The 23,157-nt window shown below is 33.5% G+C and overlaps 1 protein-coding gene across 1 annotated transcript in view; it reads right to left on the bottom strand.

The window, feature by feature from the left end:
* enc (encore) overlaps nucleotides 1-23,157 on the bottom strand; it is a 66,517-nt gene that overhangs the window by 26,977 nt on the left and 16,383 nt on the right. The window contains exon 2 of the mRNA XM_068765716.1: nucleotides 661-1,226. The gene's annotated coding sequence lies outside the window, so the exon portion shown is untranslated. The remainder of the gene's footprint in view (nucleotides 1-660; nucleotides 1,227-23,157) is intronic.

Here is a 23,157-nt window from a genome sequence, read left to right as displayed (position 1 = left end):
CCTGTTGCTATTTACTTCTCTTCACTATAATTAATAACCGTTTCTACAATAACCATAAAGTTCACTCTAAAAGATTGTTCGCAACAATTGACGAACTTAAATAATGATTACACTCAAATTTTGCTGATACTGTTTTTGTGCGGTCTTTTTTTTGTGCGATTTGTTTTTGGGCGAATTATTTCTTTTGCATCAAATGACAATTGCAATCAAATTGGATGATATATAATTAATAGTGGCATCTTGTATATCTGCTATTGAGATATACTCGTAACTCTAAACGAATGCGAGGTAATATAAACAAACAATGAAAGCTATTTTGAACCAGTTTACCTGTACGTTTACCAAAACCATTAAATGTTTTAGCAAATCCTAATTATTTTTATTGTTTTGTACCTGATTCTAAAAAAAAATATTTAGTCAACGAACTGAACATCTTAAAATTGTAACATTAATCATGAACATAGGTTAAATCGGAGTAATATGGCTGATGAGTCTTGGATTTATTTTGATCTATGACGCCAAAATTTTCTTTTAACGAAACTTAAGAAAGAGAATGCAGGCAACGAACATTATCTATCTTAGCGACCACAGGATATTATTATAATACGGGGAAACAGTTTTATTTATAAATATTTAATCTGTACGAGAAAGAGTACTTACCCTTATAATCTTATTCGGTAAATGACTCCTCTAAAATAAACGTATATTTTAAACATCAATACATAATTACTTCACAGGGAACTCGAATTACCCTTACACATTAAAAGGTATTGGACCAACGAAGGATTAGATACTACGAACTACGATTAGAAGGCAACTATTTATTTTAATTAGAATCTTCGTCCAAAACACTAATTAAAGCTTTCAGAAAAAATCTAAAACTCCCGAGTCGGGGGATAGAGTGGTAACGTTTTCAAACGGATTGTCCTTGTTTAGATTTCGATACTCGTCGAAAACGGGATCGGTGTCACGATGTTTGTAAGCTCGATGTTTTTCTTTTTCTTATTTTGATGTGTCAAATTCAACTTTTTTATCTGCAGCTTTATGACCTTTGGATTCTTTAAAGTGTTCGAATTAGTTTTCACGGTTGGTGGACGGTGCTTGACGGAGAACATTGTTCGGTATAGTTAGCAAGTATTTTGGATTATTCCAAAACGCTGTGAGACGAGCGCGGGTTGGGGGCTGATTTTATACGATGCTTTTTCACTATTCTCGAAGCCATACATCTGAAACAAAAATAATTTTATATGAATATGTCTGATCAATATTTTTTATTATTTATACGCATTGTTGGCTACTGAGACACTATCATGGCACAGTCTTCTGGTTTCCATATCGCTCTTGGTTAAGACGTGGCTGATTCTGTGGTGCAACTAACACTTGAATTCACAAACTTTTGTCATCGGTAGCAATGTAGATCAGAAATCACTAAAATGATATGGTTAGATGGTAGTACTCTTTAGTACTCTTACAAGAGTAAGAGCACCTTTACTGACCCTCACTTTTTCGGTCTACCTAGTCAGGGGCCTACCCACGCCGCGTCTACCGCCTCTTGGTCGGCAATCGAGAACCTTTAGGCCCCAATAGCCGTCGTTTGCGTAAACGATGTGCCTCGTCCATTGTCAAAGAAAGCTATATTGAATAATATTGAGTTGGCATTAATATATAAACCAAAAGTGACAAAAAGTTAGTTTCTCACAATATCTGATACTTAGTGCATTCTTGATAACTTGAAAGACGAAACTAGATGTTACCGGTATTTCATTTAGCAAACTATAAGGACAGGCTTAACTAATTACCGCGGTTTGCAAGTAAAACACCGCGCTGCCAGAGTAGCAATCGCTCATTCTTATCAAGCCTTCATCGACGGCTACTGTTTCCATTTCTATGGACGTCGCGAGATTTTTTCATCGCAATTTTACTATGTAATGTATTTAACATATACTCTTAATTAAGGACTAATCAAATCTTTTAATTAAAATAGTGATTATAAACGTCATCATCATTTCGACCATAGATCACATAGCAGGATATACCCCATTCCATTCCAAAAAGACTGATAGAAGCAGATATTTTTACCAAAATATTTAACCCAAATAATTTTTGATTTAGATAATTACTATCATTAAAAAAAACATTATCCGGAATGTCACAAACGCTCAGTTGCATTATTTCGTACTAGTTTGTACTTTTATTAACTATATTTTAAATTCAAAATACATATGTATATACTTAACAAAACTTGTTGGGATTTTGTCTTAGTAACTCTAGCTTTTGTTGGCAATTTTATCAATGTCAATAAAATATTACGTAGGAGGCAGTAACATGCCGCGTCTGCCGTAACTGCGACGGATATTACGATTAAAATAAATATTTCCGTCAACGTGTAAAATCATCGACGAATGATGAACGCAACGCCAGGTTCAAGCGAGTCTTGGCAAACGAATCAAATTCCTTTAAACCGTATTTATTACTAACAACTCAATTCGGCGATGTTGTAAATCGTAATAGTCGAACGCTGTGATCGTGAACGAACGCAACGCCCTCTCTTTGAGCACATTATTTAGAGGTTAATCAAATTTTATGTTATGTCGGCTCATTCATCAACCGCGTTCAATTGCCAAATAATATAAATGTTTATCACTTTTCATAAATTTGCTTATGAACTTCTTTCAAGCAAATTTTCAACACATTTTATTTATTGACAGTTAATAGAACCCCGATCCGGGGAAATTTACCAATGTAACGCTTCCTGAAACCTCTTGAGCATCGCTACTTTGAAAGAGGTCACAGGCTTGCCGCTTCAAAATCGAGAATTTTAGAAAAGTAATTTGGACAGCAGTTTCAGTTCCAAAAAATAATAATAATACATACTTTTGTACAAGTACATTGCAAAAAATCACATAAAGTCTTCGTGTTTATTAGTCATTAGCAGAGAGAACACTGGAATATGTATTGTATATTTATTAATAAAAGAGCTACGCGGCTTTTTATAATGATATAACATAATATCTATAAGGAAAGTTCCGTTCTTATTAACACGGAGAACGTGATTTACCACGAAAGTATTGATATTTTGCCAATATTTAGTTATACAAATATCTGCCAACGTATATTTATTTTGTTATTTCATCATCATTTCATTCCAGGCGTTGAACGTCCATTACAGAACCTGCCCTTCCCCCACCCTACAGGTTTCCAACAGATCAGCTGGAAACATCCCACATCCAATGTTTTTTGACGACTTTAAGAAGTTTACCCAAATTGTTAATATACCGCAATGTCACAGACTCTCATTAAAATTATTTCATTTACTATTTTCTGCTACTTATCAAAACTATTGTTGGTGGAAACATTCTTAGAACTTTTTTTATCTCTATTAATATATTTATCATATTTTAACGTGATTATTATGATAACAATAATTTTAACGAAATTATTACACTATTTCATTTCTGATTATATTTGATACGCGTATGATTTGATTAATTTATTTAGGTATAGTTAATTTACAAATAAAAACACATAAAACCTATTACTCCTTGTCAAAAATGAATAAGAATAGATAAGAAGTTTAGTTTAATATTATAAGACAGAATAAGATTACAATCATTTCTAATAAATATATCTACATAAATCTATTAAATATATATACAAACTTTCACATAATATTCGGTGACAGTGGAAACAAGTGTTCTCAGTCCCTGACCCAATGCCCTTGCTTTATACACTGTCAAGTTCGTGACTACGCCTCTGCGTCAGGTCTGATTCACCAACAAAATCTAAAACCTATAAATCTACATGCGGTGGAATTAGGCTTAACCTACATTAATAATCTAACACGCGTCCGGATACGATATTTAAATATTAGACATTTAAAATTTTTATCACTTTTGTGCATAATAAATACTTTAAAATTTATATTAAATTATAGAATATATCTCATATTTTAGTTAACTTTGCTTGGGCAGCGACTTCAAATACCATAATGTACCAACTAATATACAATTGAGTTAAACTTCCAAATTGTATTGTTAACATGTATAAATTTTAGCTGTATTTACCCATAAGAGAAAATTGTGTACGAAAAATTGTAAAAAATTATAAAACGCTGTCGTGCCTCGCAGCTGGGAGAAGAAAGATCCGTATCAAATAGCGGCAACCCTCTCCCAACTGCATTTAGTATAAGCGAAAAAAATATTGTGTAAAAAACACTAGCGATACAAATTAGAATTATTAAAAAAGTCATTTATACTGTCGCTTATAAATTATTGATAAAGTGACGTAAATGACAATAAATAGCAGGAAATGTACACAAACAACTTCTCGTCGCATAAAAATACATGTGAAACTCCGAAATATTACAGCAGCCAATGCAACATTCAGTGTCCGGATTCGTCTATCGTGATTTGATAAAACAAAGATTTTTCATCGTCATCATATGAGCCGATAGAGGCCGCCCGCAAGTCATAAGCCCTCCAAAGATCGCCATTGTGACCGGTCTTAAAATGTGCAACAAATAATTTTTAACGTGTCCGGTTCCAGTATTTTTTATTAACTAATTATTATCTGTATCGTAGGGTGTTTAGCTCACTATGAGTTTTTTTTTTTGGTTACTGAGCACAGACAACTGGGAAAGGAGTTGCCGCTATTTGATACGAATCTTTTTTTTTTGTCCCAGCTGCCAGTCACGACAATTTTTCTTTTTGGTAAAAATAGATAAAATCATTTTTAACTATTTTTTAATTTTTTTTTAACTATATTTACCTGTTGTTTAAAATGTTTATTTTTAATATATTTACCCATAAAACTTTTACTAAATTATACAAACATTTTTTCATTATTTTATTTGAAGTCGCTGCCCAATCTCTACAGACCGTTAAATGTCTTTAGGTTTAAGACAATGTCCTGCACATTGTCTTAAACCTAAAGCAAACAATCACAACATCAAAAGATTCTACAGTAAATTTTTTCCTTGAGGAAGTCTGGTAGGTTGGACGGTGGTATATCAAGGTTTTCGCAGAAAGTCACGTGGTTACACGGCTTCTGGATTTGAATCGGGGACGTTGTCGATTAATTTAAAACTGGTAGGTTGCGAAAGATTAAAACATGTTTTGATGTGATTGCGCACTTTATTTATGTCGGAGAGTTTCGGAAGGAATCCTACGGTGTGCGACCGCTGAGCTTTCATATCTACCTTGCTAAATGTGATTACGAAATTCACTGGGAAAAAGCATACGCTGGTGCAGGGTGGATTGCAGCGGCGCTATTAACACCTGTGTGGCTTTTGACCCAAGTAAAGTGTAATGCAACAGACATGCGTTTATCTAAGTATGGATTTGTGTGACAATGGGGAAAGTGTAACTTGTATTCTGTACTTCGAAGACAACTGAATGGATGTCCGTGTAAATGATTGTGTGTGCGTTCGGGTGTGTTCAACTGGCCATCGAGCACGCTTTCAAAATGGCGAGGAGTCGACTCCTTGCCTTATTCGTCGTTCGCGCACGTTCGAGCAGGAACAGTGAAGTCTGTATTTTTGGAAGTTGTCTGGCGATCACCTACAAGGTAGAGAAAGGACTTTGCTAAAGTCGTTATGTTTGAAGCAGGCCGCTTCCTACCGGTCTTATCGGAGAATTATGGTCGAGCCATGTCCATCAGAGTACGTCCTGAGGCGCAAATAATAATGATATCGCAAGATGTTAACACATAGCATGTCATTGTTATAGAATTTGAGCTACTTTTATTCTTACGAACTATCCTTAATTCCAACCATCAATATTCTTACACGAGTTATAACCTGTGTTTTTATCTTTAATATTCGCGTAAGTATTAGTAATTACATAACAAACATACCAAAGACAATATTTAAAAAAATATAAAAAAAAACAATTCTTATACAATATTGAACATTTCCATAAAAAGATAAACGGTTACAGTGAAAAATGACAGTTACCTTCTGACTACGTTTAATAATTTATTGCAAATGACATTATTTGTGCATGACTCACTGCGACAATAAAATTGTCTATTCTGTCTTGTTACATTGAAGTAACATATTGATCGTGAACTAAATATTTTAATGAATAATAAATAAGTGTAACGTCTTTTAGGTTATGTCTCTTTTTTCGTAACTTATTTATTGATATTATTAATATTTATGTAACGTTAACTTATTACGTGCCTATTCACTGTCCACTTATCTTTTTTATTTGTAATTAAACTTCGAATAATGTTTGTATGAGACCAACACAAAAGTAACCGACATAGTCAAGTTGAAGTGGCAGTGGCAGTTTCTGGGTAGTTTTGGTGGCAGTTCTGGTTCTGGTAGCCAAATAGTCTACTAAGACGATGGCATCATGATGGTGTACGCTGAAGGTACAGAAGTGGAGACCACTAACCGGCAAGCACAGCGTAGAACGTCCACTCATAAGGTGGGCAGACGACTTTGATAAGGTCGTCAGAAGACCCTGAATGCAAGCCACTTCTAGGGAAGTCTATAAATTTCTAAAACGGACCCCCATGTTCAGCGGTGAAACGAATGTATATGGCCAAATATGCTGTTAATCGCAAAATTTTAAAACATTACACCAGACTCTTATCGGGGCAGCAGACGGAATAATACATAATATATATAAAATAATAAAAAGAAAACTTGTATTTTCCACACAAACACAAGAGCAAATTAAACACCAGTAGCTAGCTGTTCAAAAAACGACGTGTTAGTAGAACAAACAATAATAAGCGTGTAACATCAATAGAAATAATGTGGTTATTATTGCAATGTACGAAATAGATAAATATATTTTTGAGTAATGGTTTTTCTTATATACAGCGACTGGGTAATAACTTTTGATCCTACCAATTCCCCGACAAATGCTACGTAATTGGCGGTAGCTTACTACTTATAAAGTTTAAGTAATCGAAGATTTAAAAGCGCGTGTAATAGCCTACTTGAATTAAGATATTTTTAATTTGAATTACAACTGTAGATTCTCCCTGCTTCTTCTTCACAACTATAACACCTTGCGAAACAGAGTAGAGTCAAAACAAAACAGTGTAAAAAATAAATAAACAATGGGTTAACAATCAATAAGCGTTAAAATCTGTTAAAAGTTCCGATGTAGAAAAAATGAATTTTTTCTTTACCTTTTATCTGTAACTAGTTATTTTTATTTGCTTGTGTAACAAATTGTTACATATAAATAATAATGAAAACTATAAAATATTTCAAAAATGCAAAATTGGTCAACGTCCAAGAATTATATACGTAACTCCCCGGACCGCTTCACGTCGCACTGCCTTTTGTGGGTGTAATTTCAATAAATCGACTCTCGGTAAATTTCAATATTCTGGTCAAGGTTTATACTGTAAAAGCTACAGTTTGAAAATATGCATTTTCGTGAATGAGCCTGAAACCCCACATCGGGTGGAATTTCTTAAAATCAGTTCTTAGCTTACCTCTATTGGCGAAAGGAATATCTCTAACAAATATCAAGTCTAAGCGTTACGGTTCCAGAGATAGCATGGCGAGAGAAGTTATTGGTTATAGGTGTTAATAAAAGTTTTAGAGGGGTCAATGTACATATGTTCATTAATTAGCAAAAATCTTTAAACCTTTTACACTTACTTTCAAGCACCTTGTATAAAATGATCACTCTGAAATATGATACACTAATTGAATTTTACTGTTCGAATCCGACAAACCAATTACTTTTGGCATTACAAGTCAGCACGAAGAGACAGTAAACAAGAATTAATTTTAACACGTAGTCAATTAATTTTAACACGTAGTAATTTAAAAATTAAAATTTTTTGAAAATGATTTTTATACGTCGTAATCATTATGTTATTTATTATTTTTGAGACTATTAATTTTTGGATAGGGTGTACTATAGATTAATCGACAGCAAAACTGAACTACACTATCATACCTTCAACGCTTTTCGCCTATAACCCGATCACTATATACAAGTATATAATAAAATAAAGAAATATTGTAAATTAAGACATCTTAATTACTATTAAACTATTTTTATTTATGATTCGAATGTAATTGTACTATTACCAGATAAATACACAATGGTTTGTACACGAGAGAAAATTGTGACAATATTCGAATCCCACAATATGAGATCTCGCAGAGCGCTTGCACCGGGCGGTGCAGCCCAGTGACCTAAATACGGTTGTTCGACCCGGCCCGGCCAGGACCAGGACACAGCCTCCGCTGCCCTGCCCGATGACCTACTGAACTGGTACACGATAGCTCAATAGAGCATCGGGACTTACACGTTCAACCTGTATTGCGAATTTAAGCATCTTTTCGATAGGTAAACGAAGTACACTGATTTTATTTAAAATGTATTATCATATAACTTAAATTTAATATGTACTTATGCATTTAATAAAACCTTTTGCTATAATAAATCGTATTCTTAAAAATAACACATAATAATTGTTAACATCTTTCAGCATTAACTTAATAATTAACTCTGTAGCTATAAATAAGACAATATCCGTGTTATATTCCTTTGTAGTATTTCGTATTTAACGTAAACGTATTGTAACGTAGTGATCTCACTCTAATAATTTTAGTGCTAAGTTTCTATTTGTTTCGGAGATATTATTAAATGAATCGTATGGACATGCATATCTTTCTTTCACTTACCCAAGTCCGATCCTTTACATATGTTTAGAACTTATTAACACATTCCATGCCATGTGGGCCGTATACGACTCCCGCTGCATTTTCCGTTCAGGCCATTTGCAGTTATCATTGAAAAACAAAGGATTCTTAAAAAATGTATTGTAGGGTAGAATATACATAAACTAACATCACGTATGAACGTACACAATGCAAATTTATAACTTTTTCCCCTAATTATAGCTTTGCAGTATTGAAAAAATGTAAAGCAAACGTCTTAAGCGACTTTTTAAAATGTTTAAGGTGTTGGTTGTATATGTTCCACGCAGCCTAAATGGAAAATCTTCAAAAATTGCCGTGGCACGGAACGTGTATATTATACATCAATTTATTAAATTGTAAACACTTATTAATTATGTGTTCATCTCGAACTATTTGCAAACTTACTATTGGGCATATTCAATATTCACATCACTAATCGTGTATATTGAAAAATATAGGTCGAATAACTACATATATATATGATGACGTACATAATATTGTACATACGAAGTTGGAAAGACCAACTTTTAATTGTAAATCACAGAACATGTTTAGAAAAAAAGTCGTCGTTGTTACTGAAATAGTCGGGTCTACTCTATAATATGTGAAGGTGTCAATCAAATATTAAATTAAAAAAATTCATTCGGTGAAAGTTACATTAAGAATACGTTTTGGTAAATATAATAACTTCGTCTACATAGGATGTAGCCGTGGACAGAAATAAACGATTTGGTTCACTTAAGATAAAAACCTTCTAGCAGGATATTAGGTGCACCTGATATTCTATGATCCTATAAGTACAAAGACATCTCTGCTGATCTTCCAAAATGTATTTTAGTTAAATATCACGCGAAATAGAACTACTCAAGCAGTAATATGCGTGTAACATGGTCGACAGTTGATTATTTATCTTTTTTTCGTTTCATTTTTTTCTCACGGAAACTTGAGTTTATCCAAATTAATACGATGTTTTATTTATTGTGATATTTATAATTATTAATTAAAATGCATTTATTATTAGTATATAGATATACTTAGGTAAATGTATGTATACTTATAAGTACATTTCGACTACCCGCTGCTTGTCCTTCTTCTATTTCCATACTATGGTTGTCTGTAAGAAATTACCTTGAGTGATAAGACCGCCCGTTGTACTTTTTTACCTACATATTTCTTTTCTGGCGTGTACAAAGAAGTGTATAAGGAGTATTAAATAAATAAATAAAATAATTTTATTTTATAACAACCCAGTCTTCGGGATCTAATTGTGTATTTAACATACATAATGTTCAAATGTTGCGACTACCACTATACTATTATATATTAGACCAACCATTGTTTGATAATTACGGTTGGTTAATTAAAAAAAAAAAACTGCAGTATATGAATAAACTTCCGTTGCAAAAATGACATTCACAGCCGTTAATGTGAGCAAAAAACGCATTTAAAAAGGAGGTTACGGGCTCACGCCGGGATCACTCAATTCTGAGCAGCGTGTGTATGCCTTAATGAACACTGTATGTACTATGCTTTATTACATATTGCTTAAGATTTTACACAGTATATTTTTTTATGTACCTTGGCTCTATATATAACTTATTGTGGGTAACATTGGCCGTCCAACTCGGATGTTCAAAGTACAGGGAGCTCCGAAACATCGTCACGACCAAAAAGCGCTATGTCTGAAGATTGAGGATTTGGACCAGTGTGTGTTGGCGGTAATGACTTATGAATCTGAAAAGTGGCCATTTGAGTTGGCCCTTTTAAGAAGTCTCACCCAGAGAACAATGGAGACGGTTAGAGCTATCGAATTAGAAATTAGGAGATTCGTAGCAAAATTAGGGTCACCGATGTAACTCGAAGAATTGCTCGTCTGAAATAGTACTGGTGGAAATAGTCGTCGTTTGTGCAACCTACGAAGGGGTCAAAAGGTTCTCGGGAGGCAACCACGATCTTTACTGTCCCGTTTTGCCCAACACACATCACATACCCACAAAGCCGTACTTCTAAGTGTTCCTTCAGCATACGCAATTTTTCTGAACATTGCTTCCACGAAATACCGTCTTTTCGACTCCTGATCGAATAATATATATTGGTGATACCTTTGACAATGCAGAGGACATTAAAAACTAGATACCAGACCGGTAATGTCATCGATAAATTGGTCCGTAGCTACAGAGAACACATATTTTATTAATTTATAGTTATTACTGTGTATGTTCAAACAAGACTGATTAGGACAAATATATAAAACTTCGGTTTCACGTCCGCAAAGACGACAGTGAGCCTGTTAGTTCATTTTGAACGGAGGCCAAGGTTGTGAGTTTCGTTTTCATACTCTCTCCATAGAGATTATTTGAAATTTTTATTACACTCAATTTGTACATATTTAGCGTGTTTTTCTCATTAATAGGGTTAACTCAGTTTTGTCTTCCATTATTGTTTACTTATTGTTAGTATTTATGTCAACAAAATGTTGACATGAAAGATGTTAAATTTAAAGATAAACTTTGCGGTAACTTAATCTAAATCAGACTTATGTCCCTCGAGGAATATATATATAGCAGAATAACAAATATAACTATCAGGATTAATTCAAAATCAGTAACCTTTGCTTAAATCAATTTCTGTGAGATATAGGTTTAAATATAAAATATTGTCGAAGTATGCGTTACACGTTATCTCAGTCTCGGTCCCTCATTAGGTCACGTTGAAAGCTTTGGGACGTCCATTTATAGCTATGCCAACGAAGCGCAGTGGCCTATAAAATGAAAAAGATAGCAGATGAAAGCAGTGAATAAGATTTTAGTCGGTCGCATCCTCTGAACTAACAGCATTATTGATTTATTAGTCACGCTGCCCCGTCCCTTGTCCTCCTCTGTTACGAAAATAATACCTTCGTCATTACAGCTCGCCATTAACGTGAAACAGACTACCGTGGTATACTTTGAAATATCATTCAATTAATTATAGATTAATTAATAAAAGTAGACATAGGCAATAACAGATATTAAATAATTTTCTGAAGATGCCTCGTTGAGTGGTGAAACACGTGTAGAGTAGATTAACGGTAGTGGTAGTTGTGTTTCGCATTGTACCGCACGCGCATTTATCAGCGGGCTGGCGGACCATGCACTTCATTGCATGACTACTGCTGCATAGCGGAAGTAGCTATATATTAGTTCCTTTCTTAGTTAGGATGCACTTCAGTAACGCCTGATTCTATTAGATAAATATGTAAATATTATACTCGACATAGTCATTCAAATAGTATAGAAATAATCTTGAGCCAAAAAAATAAATAAAAATAAAACATATCATCATCACCAGGTCTCCAAGAATTACCAGTCTGAAGTCACAGAGCGCTAGGGTCGACCACGATCATGCAGATCAATGTACCGACGATATAGCCAGCTCGCAGAAAATAGCTGGATTCAGGCAATGTCAGCCGGTGCCTTGCAGAGGGCGTCTATCGATTGACAAGAAAATGATATTTAAAGTATAATCGCTATTCGTTAATAATTGTATATGTAGATTAATAAAGTAACTTAGATTTAAATAATAATAAGACATATATTTACAATCAAATTTTTTTTTCTATTATTTGATTATTATAGATGTACCGACGACATTGTTAAGGTCGTCGCCAAGTAGCTGTAAGTAGATAACGCAAGACCTGTATGATGAAGGTACTAATGAAAATAATCTAAAATTGATTTTGAAATAATACAGATGGATCCGAAAAATAATCTTCGCAAACCAAATCGCGTGCAAACACAAACATTTACATTAACAGTTTAACGTCTTAATGAGATTGTAGGTAATAAGAAATATGAGGGTAGGTGCAGGCAGAGCTGTCAGGCAGTGAGTTGGTACACGTTCCGCAGTGTCGAGGCCAAGGGCGAATGATTCACGTTGATACCACCAGCTATAGCATTTGCGGTACGATACAATCAGGGTTTAGCAAGGCGTTTTCGCTTGCTTAGTTATACATTTGTTTATTCTTTATGTTATAGGTAACATAAGGTATGCTATTATATTACTATAAACAAGGTAACCCATACATTATGAACCAAAGTCAAACAATAGGGCAGATTGTGGCTAAGCCTATTATTTATAAAAAAAAAACTATCACACATATATATGTATCGACATATACCGTCATATTTTTTTCATCAAGAAATTTTAGTCGTCCAACGAAGTATTATATTGTATGAACGTATTCCGTAGCACAAAAATTCTATCGATAACAGCATTGTTCCAGTAAATACAGCATACGAAAAATAAAACACTATCTTGCATGCGTTTTTTGGGTAAAAATCTTTCACACAAAAATATTTTATTAACAAAATCAGTCCTAAATTTAAGTCCAAAATAATGCACTCTGCTGTAGGTGAGTATGTAGTGCCGAATTTATAGATTGAACTGATAATTCTATTTAAGTAAACGTTAAACAAAAATTTACATTTTGTGGTGCAATGATCCGAAAAATACTGTACTTTATTCTCAAACACGTATAAGATAACAGTACGCCCACGTATAATTCGAAAACAACATGAAACGTAATCTTCTCTATGTAATGTAAACATACATACAATGTTTTTATTTATTAAACAAAACGCAATTGAATAAGGCACGAGTACGACATTAATCTATTGCGCCGGTACTCGCTTAGCAGAGGTTTGGATGTTATTTTGAGACATGAATAAATTGGGTACGCCTTCCTGCCGGGACATTGTCAGTGCAATGTGCTGCAATACAACAGATATGTTTAGTAAACAGTAAGTATTGAATATCAATGAAGTTCAGTACAAACAATATATATATATATAAATGAAAAAAATGAAATCATGAAGGTGGTCTTACAGTAGGCGCCCCTACGCCTTTTCGCCTCGAACTCGCGGTTTCAGCATGTGCCACTTTGACAGCAGTGAAATGAAAATTCTATAATGCATTCCCCCGATATATAAAGGTAATACCAGTAAGTAAACAACTTATATCACTGGTCAGTCACAACGAGAAAAGATACGTTCACACTGAGACAAAATGTCAGTCTTCATTTGTAATTTGTACGGCGCGGACGTGTATTATTGCTCTTAAATAGATTATTCGTGTTTAGTCTACAACTTGCCGTATTTTTCAACTGATTTCTTTGTAGCTAATGATATAACCGACATGGGAACAATACCAAAAATGTTATTACTAATATCAAACACTAATAAAAAATAGTTTTGATCTATCTTTTACAATGGCTCGAGTTATCGCTTTATGCGTATTGAAAATAAAGTAATACCTTTGCCATTGCTTAGCAAAATACTACCCAAGAATGAAATAACTTCGATTACTAATATACATTCAAACAGAGCTTTAAACGGGTAAATGTAAAGCATATCCATAAATGTATAAAGTGTACTGTTAGCGACGCGCGAAGAACAACCAACTGTCGTGGGATGAATTTTTGAGTCACTTTTTGTGACATATAAAATTCTCAAACAATTTCCCAGAGTTATTTTTTGTATACCTACTGCGAGACCTGGTAGTCTACATGCACCTATCCTAAGATCAATAGTTTCAGAAATTATTAATAACGTAATAATATGTTAAGAAAAACTTTTTATAATTATTATTATTATGTATTAACATTGATTATTGTTTAATATCTGTCAATGCAGACTTTGTAATGTTAGAAATTATTGGCTTGTCGCATTCCTATAGAAAAATAAATTATTTTAACGTATTACAGAAAGATCATTATATACCAGCTTTAAAATTTTTTGCTGACAATAGAGCTATATTACCCTTTCAAAAGCTTTTACACCTGTAACCAATCAGCGTGTATATGTCGTACTAATGTTGAATGTTAACAATATAAATGAGTTTTATTATTAAGTTAAAACAATTATACAACAGACTTTTCATAAAAGGTAAATGAAGCGCACGTAGCATCTCTACAAAGTAAGAAAATTACATCGCTCCGAGCAACGCTTAACCAAGGGGAGCGCCCTGTGCTTTTGCCTTATAAGTCTCAGAATGAAACGTTATTAAATAATGTGCACAGACGTAAAAGCAATTAACTTGCGTTGCCTCTCTTTGCACGATTTTATACGATTTTCCGCAAGGCAACGTAGGACTCGACTAATATTGTATGCGTTTTATTGTGCCTTACTTTCTTTTTTATTACGGAAATGTATAATAATGTACAATGAAATTATGTTGTCTAATTTATAATAATATTGGTAATTAGGTTTTACTTGTTCCCACGTCACAGGTTTTTTATTTATTTTACGGTACTCGTTATTGGGGGCCTGTCGTTCCCCTATCTTATTTTTGGGATAGGAATAGTTTACAATGATTTTTTCACAAACTTTCTTATTTTCTCTCTCTCTCCCTCATCTTTCACAATTTCTCTCTTTCTTCCTTCTTTTATCTTCCATATTTTCTATTATTTTCACAATATTCATTTATATTACATTCACGCATTGCTTCCCACCTACTACCACTTTCATTTTCAATTGACTATTTTCGTTTTCTTCAATTTTTCTATTTTGTGTTATTTCATACTATTTTAACTTTCTCATTTTCTATATAATATTTTTTTCTTAATATTATAAATAGCTCACTCAATACATAAAATGTCTTCGTCGCATGCGGCAAACAATGCGAACACACAACTGCCACCTTCAAATCAATTAACATGTGTTTCACCCCTCCACGGGGCATCTTCAGGAGTTATGTTACACCGATTAGTGCCAAACACAGAGTCAAGTCTCTGCGCATTTTTCAGCGAGCTGGCGGGCGGTGCACTATGTTGCACAACTACCACTGCATGTGCGGAAATGGCTAAATATTGGTCCTTTTCTTACTTAGGATGGAGTTTCGCAAGGTAACGCCTGATTCCATTAAATGCTTATAAAATACTGAATAAAATAAAACTTTTTTTTTTAGTAACAGCTAACTCCATACCTCATTTATTATTAAAAAAATTTACCGCCTTTTATTTTACAGTTAAGACATTTTACATAACACATATATAACATTCCTAATAAAATTAATGATATAACTGCTTAAAAGGAAACGAGGTTAGGAGTATTGTAGAATCGAAAATGTTTTATGTTGTAAGCTGTTACCGTCCCTTTTATAATACACAATACATCGCTAATACAAATGGCAACCTAAGAATAAATAGGTCAGTTTACAGAATGAATACAAATAATGATGGCGTTGCTGAGCTTAACGTGACGCAGGAAAAGATGTGGTAAATATTAATAAGGGGGAAGTCCCTCACATCATTCATATTGATTACATCTGAGACTTTTAATGTAATGCTTATTTAAAAAAATAATATAAATCAAATATTATTAATTGCCGAACATGTGCCCATTTAAATTAAAATTGTTTACGTAAACAAAAACCACTCAAACAGTGTCGACTTAAATTAGCTTTCATAATTATACAGTTCTATTTAAACCTCAACTGTATTGAATTAGTCAAATGTCGTGCAAGGTGACCGTTAGCCATTGATCAGCGACAGGCAATCTTTATGGTCGGTCTTACGACCAATCTGGGTTCGTGAAGTCATTGACGCACGGATCCGTTGCGTTCGAAGAATGGATGGGATATATTGTAAATTTCGTTCGACAATAAGATTCAGGGACGGACCACATAAAAAATTTTCTTTCGATTTTTACGCATAAATCGTCGTTTCAGCGCAGAACCCTACTGCATAGGCCTCCCTAAAGATATCACTGGGGTCATAATAACCATGCTTTGTAGGCGGGTTGTTGATCGAAATGCGGTATTATGGTACATAGAAGACGCTGCTGCCCATCCTCTGCAAAATTGTTTGTGAGCATTGGCAATCCTATGTAATTAATGCGCAAAGTGTGAATAGTATAAGATTGTATGTATACAGGAAATCGAACCCGGAACCTATGATCTCATGTCCCATCCGCTTGACTACCACTGCTCAGTGCTACGTGTACATACAATATGAAAAAAAAAATATAATCAAATAAACTACGTCATCATCATCATGTTTATATATTTTAAATGAATATTTTTCTTGAAAGAGAAATTTTTAAAATTATCGGTGTCTGTATAAATGATTTTAAAAAACAATATTAAGCGAAATATCTAGATTACATACATGCGTTCACAGCGCAGACCCTTCATTTAACCTAACCCTACCCTAAGTACTAAAAATAAACGATCTATCTTTCTGACCGACCCGCTTACGTACGATGTGACCTTAGCGCTGCCTACCTTTTTATTTTACTTTTACTGATTGATACCTTTCGAGCCATATTCATACAGACTAGGTACCCTCCAGTGGCGAATTTATTAAATTTTTATTCAGAATATCGCCACCTGGTTGATCGTTGAACCCTTTTAAACTATTTACGTCTAACATAAATTTAGATTTGCCATTTTTCTCTTTATCATTTCATATTCAATACTTTTACTTATAGTTTTTCTTCATCTTTTAAGCAAAAGCACGTCTCGCGCATAGACAAAAAGATATATTATAAAATTTTAAACTTATTTCACAATATTACTGCGGCAAGGCTACCATTACCCACGAATTGAAACCAAAATAAATACTTTAAGGATAAATTATCAAGAAACTAATTTTGTGACACATACATCGTATTATATATTTAGGTACTAACGTAAAGTATGGATTGCTACTTATTTAGGCAGACTGTACGAAATGCGATAGTGTATAGTAAATTGAGGCACCCGGTTTTCTTTTTTTTTTTAAATTACATATACTTTATAACGGAGGATATATCCGGTAAAAACTAGACCTTTGACGTTCATCGTTCTTGTCAGTACTTCTGGGCTTGTTCTATTTAGGTAAATAACTGTTGAATAAGAATACTACTTTTACCATCATCATCATTTCGACGTCGTCCACGGCTGGACATAGATCAACTGTCCACACTGTAGGTGCACATCTTACGAAACACTTGCCGGTCCACGATCACCACTCGGAAACATCTGTTCTGGGCGTCATGTTGCCTGCCCACTGTCATTTCAACTTGCCAGTCCGCAGGGCAAAGTCGGTTACTTTAGTTGATGTAATGATCTTCTCATTCCTGATTCGATCTCGTAGACAAATCCTGAGCAGCCTCACTAAGGTTCTTTGAGCTTGCCGATGAAGCTACAAGTGAGAAACCACGTCTCTATACAGTAGATAACTGGTACACACATTAGTCTTAAGACATTAAGGAAGAAGAGGACAAGACGTTTTCCGAACTTCTAATAACTCTGTACGAATAGATTTTAATTTTTTTTTCAAAGAAAAGCTCTCGCATCACTTTTCATTGCACTGAAGAATTGATTTTAAATGAAGCTAATTCACAAAGAGCCGGTACATATAGTTGGGTGCATATTTTTAAAATTTCAGCTTTAAGAAAATTGTCATTTTTAAAATACCTCTCCTATGCGAAAGATTTGCATAAATATTTATGAAGTACTATTGAAATTTCGGTCCACGTTCATTTGGGAGCCGTAGAAATAACATTGTAATAGAATTTTTGATACTTTTTTTTATATTTGAGTACTTTTTAAGTTTTTTTTTACTTGAGAAAATATTTGTACAATAAATGTAATACACTTAAGTGTATATAGGATGATTGTTTACGTGTAAAAGCTGTATAGGAATGCACGTATTGTTCTTTTGGCGCCAAAAAGCTTGAAAGCCTAAAAGCATTGTGATTGAAATAGGCGTAATATTTACAATCACCATGTATAAATGGATCATTTGACAATAAGTTACAATAATTTATTTTTCTATCGGATTGCTCAGACCAATAACTTTTGGCAGTATAAAGTATGTAGTGACAGATAGTAAAAACAGTTATTTTTAAATATAATAATAATCTGAATTTTGTAAACTTTTTTTTACCATATATTTTTTGTTTATAATTTCTGAAACCATATACTTTTGAATAGTATACTATACATTAATTAACAGCGAATGAGCAATATATTCACCACTTTAGAGCTTTTTCACTGTAACCGAACACTGTTTAAAAACTATATAACATGTTAATAGGACGCAAATTAGTCAGTCAAGAAATTATTATTACCTGTACCAGTTCTACTGCAAAATAATCCCAGTTCATAATACAATAACGATCCCTTTTTTTTCGCTGTTCATACTGAAATCCATCGAGTCGCGCATTAAGCGAGATCTATAAATCTCCTTATCCGATAAAATAGTGAATTCCAGACAGATAGTTACAAAAAAAAGGTTTATGCTACGCTCTCTCAATGTCCAGCCAATCAATCAATCACTCCGCTCAAACTGTAAACCCCAATAAGGCAAACAGTCCTCCATTACGATTAAAAAACCTTTCCTACTTTTTCTTGCAATAGATTTGTGTTGATACTTTGTTATACTGAATACATTTTAAAACGGCTACGAAGTAACTTCCAAATTTAAATCGGAAACGTTTCATGTTTATTTTGAAACAGGTTTAACTACAATAACGGAATTTACAATTTAAATTATTGCGGTGCGAAAATAGTTCGACTGTTATACTCAGGATGTAATGAATATGGATTTACGTTGTGTTTTATGTTACAAACAATGTATCGGTTCTTGACACTACTCTAGGGTTGCCAAAAGAGCACATTGTTTTCGCCTTTCGTACCTATCTAAGATATTAAAAATTACTTCTAGAATCTAATAATCTTAAATTTCTTCTTTTCAGCCGATGGACGCGCAATGCAAAGCAAAGATCGCCCGCCACAATGACCGCACTTGCGCTACCCGCATCCAGCGACTTCAACCTAGGAATTGTTTATACTATATTATCGGTTAAGAGTTTTAGAGGAGTGGTTTCGGTGTTTGTTATTAGTGAAAAAATAAATGAAGCCATTTATATTCAAATCTTAGTAATCTTACGAAATAATAATAGTCATCAGATATCATTAATGTTTTCATAACAGTTTGATAGTATTTTTTTTCTTGACTGCAACTTTCTCTTTTAGCGTAGTACTTCTCTAGTGGATTCTACCATCTCTTTGTCTTTGCTGACAGTAATATCCACCTTTTATTTATTCAGTGCGCGCGGTACTCGGTTCGCCTCACCCCTATTATGTTCCTCCACATCGATCTATGTGGGACCCTAACCCACGGTTAACTTTATCTGTAAAAGTCTTTGTTTGGCAACCATAGAGTACCAGGTAAGCAAGTATAAAACACAAACCTTCGCAGGTTTACAGTAATTATAGGTTTTTTTTCATTGTCCAGGAGTTCCTTTACTCTACGATAATTCGTCTTTCCACAACATGAATGACGGTTGCTTTTTCAGATTTATTTATTGTTTAACATCAATATTACTATACTTAAGTTTAATTTGGTTGCTATTTGTCATTATAGTTGTTTTTACCATGTTCATCTGTAATTCATTTCTAGATTAAAAATCGTTTGAAATCATGGTTGTACTCGGTCATAAAAGTAGATGACAATATTTTCAGCTTTAAAAAAATAATTACTATATCACTAACGTGATATTATGTTAATAATATTTTACAAATAACAAACAGATGCCCGTCTGTCTGTTGTACCCGTCACACATGTATACAACTGCCAAAACTAAACAGCAAAAAAAATTTTACCACAAACAAACCTTGAATTTATTCTTAGTTACAAAATAGAATGGGTATGTACAAGAACAAATTTTGAACAAAAATTGATATTTCATATAAATTAATAAATTGCATTAAAACCACAATCATAACCTTAACCTGATCTATTTATCAGTTCCACACTGCTTAGATCACAGGTCTAAATTCTCCTGAAGAATGTGCAGAATATGTTACGATCTCAAAGCTAAGTCGCCTGGATTCGACATCTTTGGTATGTCGCTATGCAAGGTCCGATTACATTGATACATTTGCTAGATAAAGTTTTGAATAATGATTATATTTTTGTTTTGTAATATATGTATAAACATTTACATTTGTATAATTATTAGATCTTAACCTACTTTTCATTAGAAAGCGCTGGATCACCCAGAGAGTAATGAAGAGGTCTATGCTCGGAGTTTCGTTGTGCAGAAATACCATAGTTACTGTAGTTACTAGTACGTACTAGTGGGCAGAGCACATCACACGTGGGAGTGACGGCCTTTGAGGTCGAAAAGTTTTGAGTGAACCGACGACATAGTCAAGGTCGCGGAAAGTCGATGGATACGGGCAATGCTAGACGGGTCACCTTGGAGATCTTTGGAAGTGACCAATGCTTTGAAGTGGGCCTCGACTGACATGTTGATGATGATGATGATTAACCTTATTTTGCTACTTACTTGCTGAACAATATAAATATTGTGAATACTGTACACGCTTGAATAAGCATGTACATCAGAATTTATAATTGTTATAACAACTAATTATACCAATATAATGCATCTGCTTTTGATGTGTTCTAAATAAAGAAATTATGACGATACACCATACCATAAAAGGATATTTTTTTATGAATTTCCAGTTGATAATATTTCATTTCACCGTAGGTACGTGTAATGGTACTGTATGTGTATTAAGGATGTTTAATACGACTACAAAGAAAGGAAATTTCGATTGCATGGCAACTGACCGAGCGTTCGGAATTTCTCGCAACCCTTCGGGAACTTCCGCCGCCACCCGAACGCATCCCCAGCCGGTTAGCAGGTCATTGGGACACCGCACACGCGCCGAAAATGATTCTCCATGGACCGATGAAGCAGTGAATTAAACCCCTTATTCCCTGAGCCTCATGATGCATTTTTGCAACTCACTATTGCTCAATTTAACGATTTTCTATCCTTTGTTATCGAGTAGGTGTGTAATAAAATCAATTACGCTTTTCACTATACTTATAACTCATAAAAACTTTACAATCGTCGATTATGTTATTATTTGTCGATATGATATTATTTCATTAATTTTAAAGAATTGTGACAATATTATTTAACCTTAGATTAGTTTAATTAACATTTATTATATATTAATATCTTAACTACGGTTTAAGGAGTATGCGGAATATATAAAAACTGCATGAGATTCTAGATTATTTTGCACAAAAAATTAATCTGCATGTACTAAACAGCTAATGATTACAACTTTGGATAACTGTGTAAGGCTACTTGTATCCTGTGTGAATATTACAAGGCAAATACATAATAACTGTCATATACTTTATTGGATTTTCCTCCACATAAATATTTATAATTAAACTACTACTCTGAGGATCGTCGGAAGATGCATGCAAATCGCTTAATGCAATTGGAATAGCCAATGTCAAGCACTAATGCTACGGCTGAAATAATGATGATAGTGAATAGTGATTGATTTGTCTTATAGACTTAGTAAATATTTTTTTATTTGTAACTTTTCTCGTGATGGAATAATTATTATGTAGATTTTATGCATCAAAATCTAAAAGCACTACTTTTATTTACAGTATAAGCTTTAACAGAATAGAGGAATTATCCTCCCCCTTTTAATTCTTTATCTCCACATTGTGCGGTCATTTGATATTCGAACATAATTTAAATAATGACATTATTCATTGTACTAGACCATCTGTTCTGTTTTATTAAGTCTCTTTAAACAGGCGGTAATATATACAACTGACCTATTTGTTTATGTACTATGATATTCTATTAGCAAATAATGATTTTTTTTGCTTTTTCTACACACACATGTGCATTAATTAAATAGAATTTCCACTGATCAATCAGTTAAAAACAATTTTCTAAAGGTAAAACAGCAGCGTCCCCTGCGTACCATAATACCACACTGCGATCGCTAGTCCGTCTGCCAAGTGTGTGTGGTATATCCCCCATAGATATCTTTGGGAAAGGTCTACGCCTTGCAATGGGCGTCTATGGACTGAAACGACTACTTGCTTTTTACACTAAAAAGTCATGATACAATGCTACCACGTCTTGATAAGTGATACTTGTCCCCTTCAACAGTTAACTGGTAATCCTCAATTGATATATAAAATCACAGTATAATATTACTAAATTAAATCTCCTTTTTCATTAGGTAAGAGGAAAAACATTCTAATAATTATAATGACGAAATAAAAAACCTAGTAGTAAAACAAAATTTCATTTCTATACAAAGCACAGAGTATATTAAAACACCTCTCCTTAATTTGATAGCAATTGACATAAATTAAAACGAAAAAAGACGTGATAATATATAGTAATTATACAAACAAAATATAATATACCATAAAGCATTACAGTGAAAATATAATCAAATTATAAACTGAGTATTACTATATGCGTAAGAGAAAACTTATTTAGTCATTAATCGTTGTTTATATTAAATCAACAAATATTGAGTTCACTCTGAAATGTATTTAATTTTATGAAATTTTGTAATGGACTGCGACAGACCTGTGTAGGAAGTCTGTTGGGGCAGCCAGTTAATAAATATTATAACATTCCCATGCATAAAATGAAATC

Source organism: Battus philenor, unplaced genomic scaffold, assembly GCF_028537555.1.
Source record: "Battus philenor isolate CCGP_79_NKW_IND1 unplaced genomic scaffold, ilBatPhil1.0.hap1 SCAF_20, whole genome shotgun sequence".
In the NCBI taxonomy this organism is placed as follows: Eukaryota; Metazoa; Arthropoda; class Insecta; order Lepidoptera; family Papilionidae; genus Battus; species Battus philenor.
Note: the sequence above shows the minus strand (reverse complement) of the source record. Positions and strands in the feature narration are given on the sequence as shown.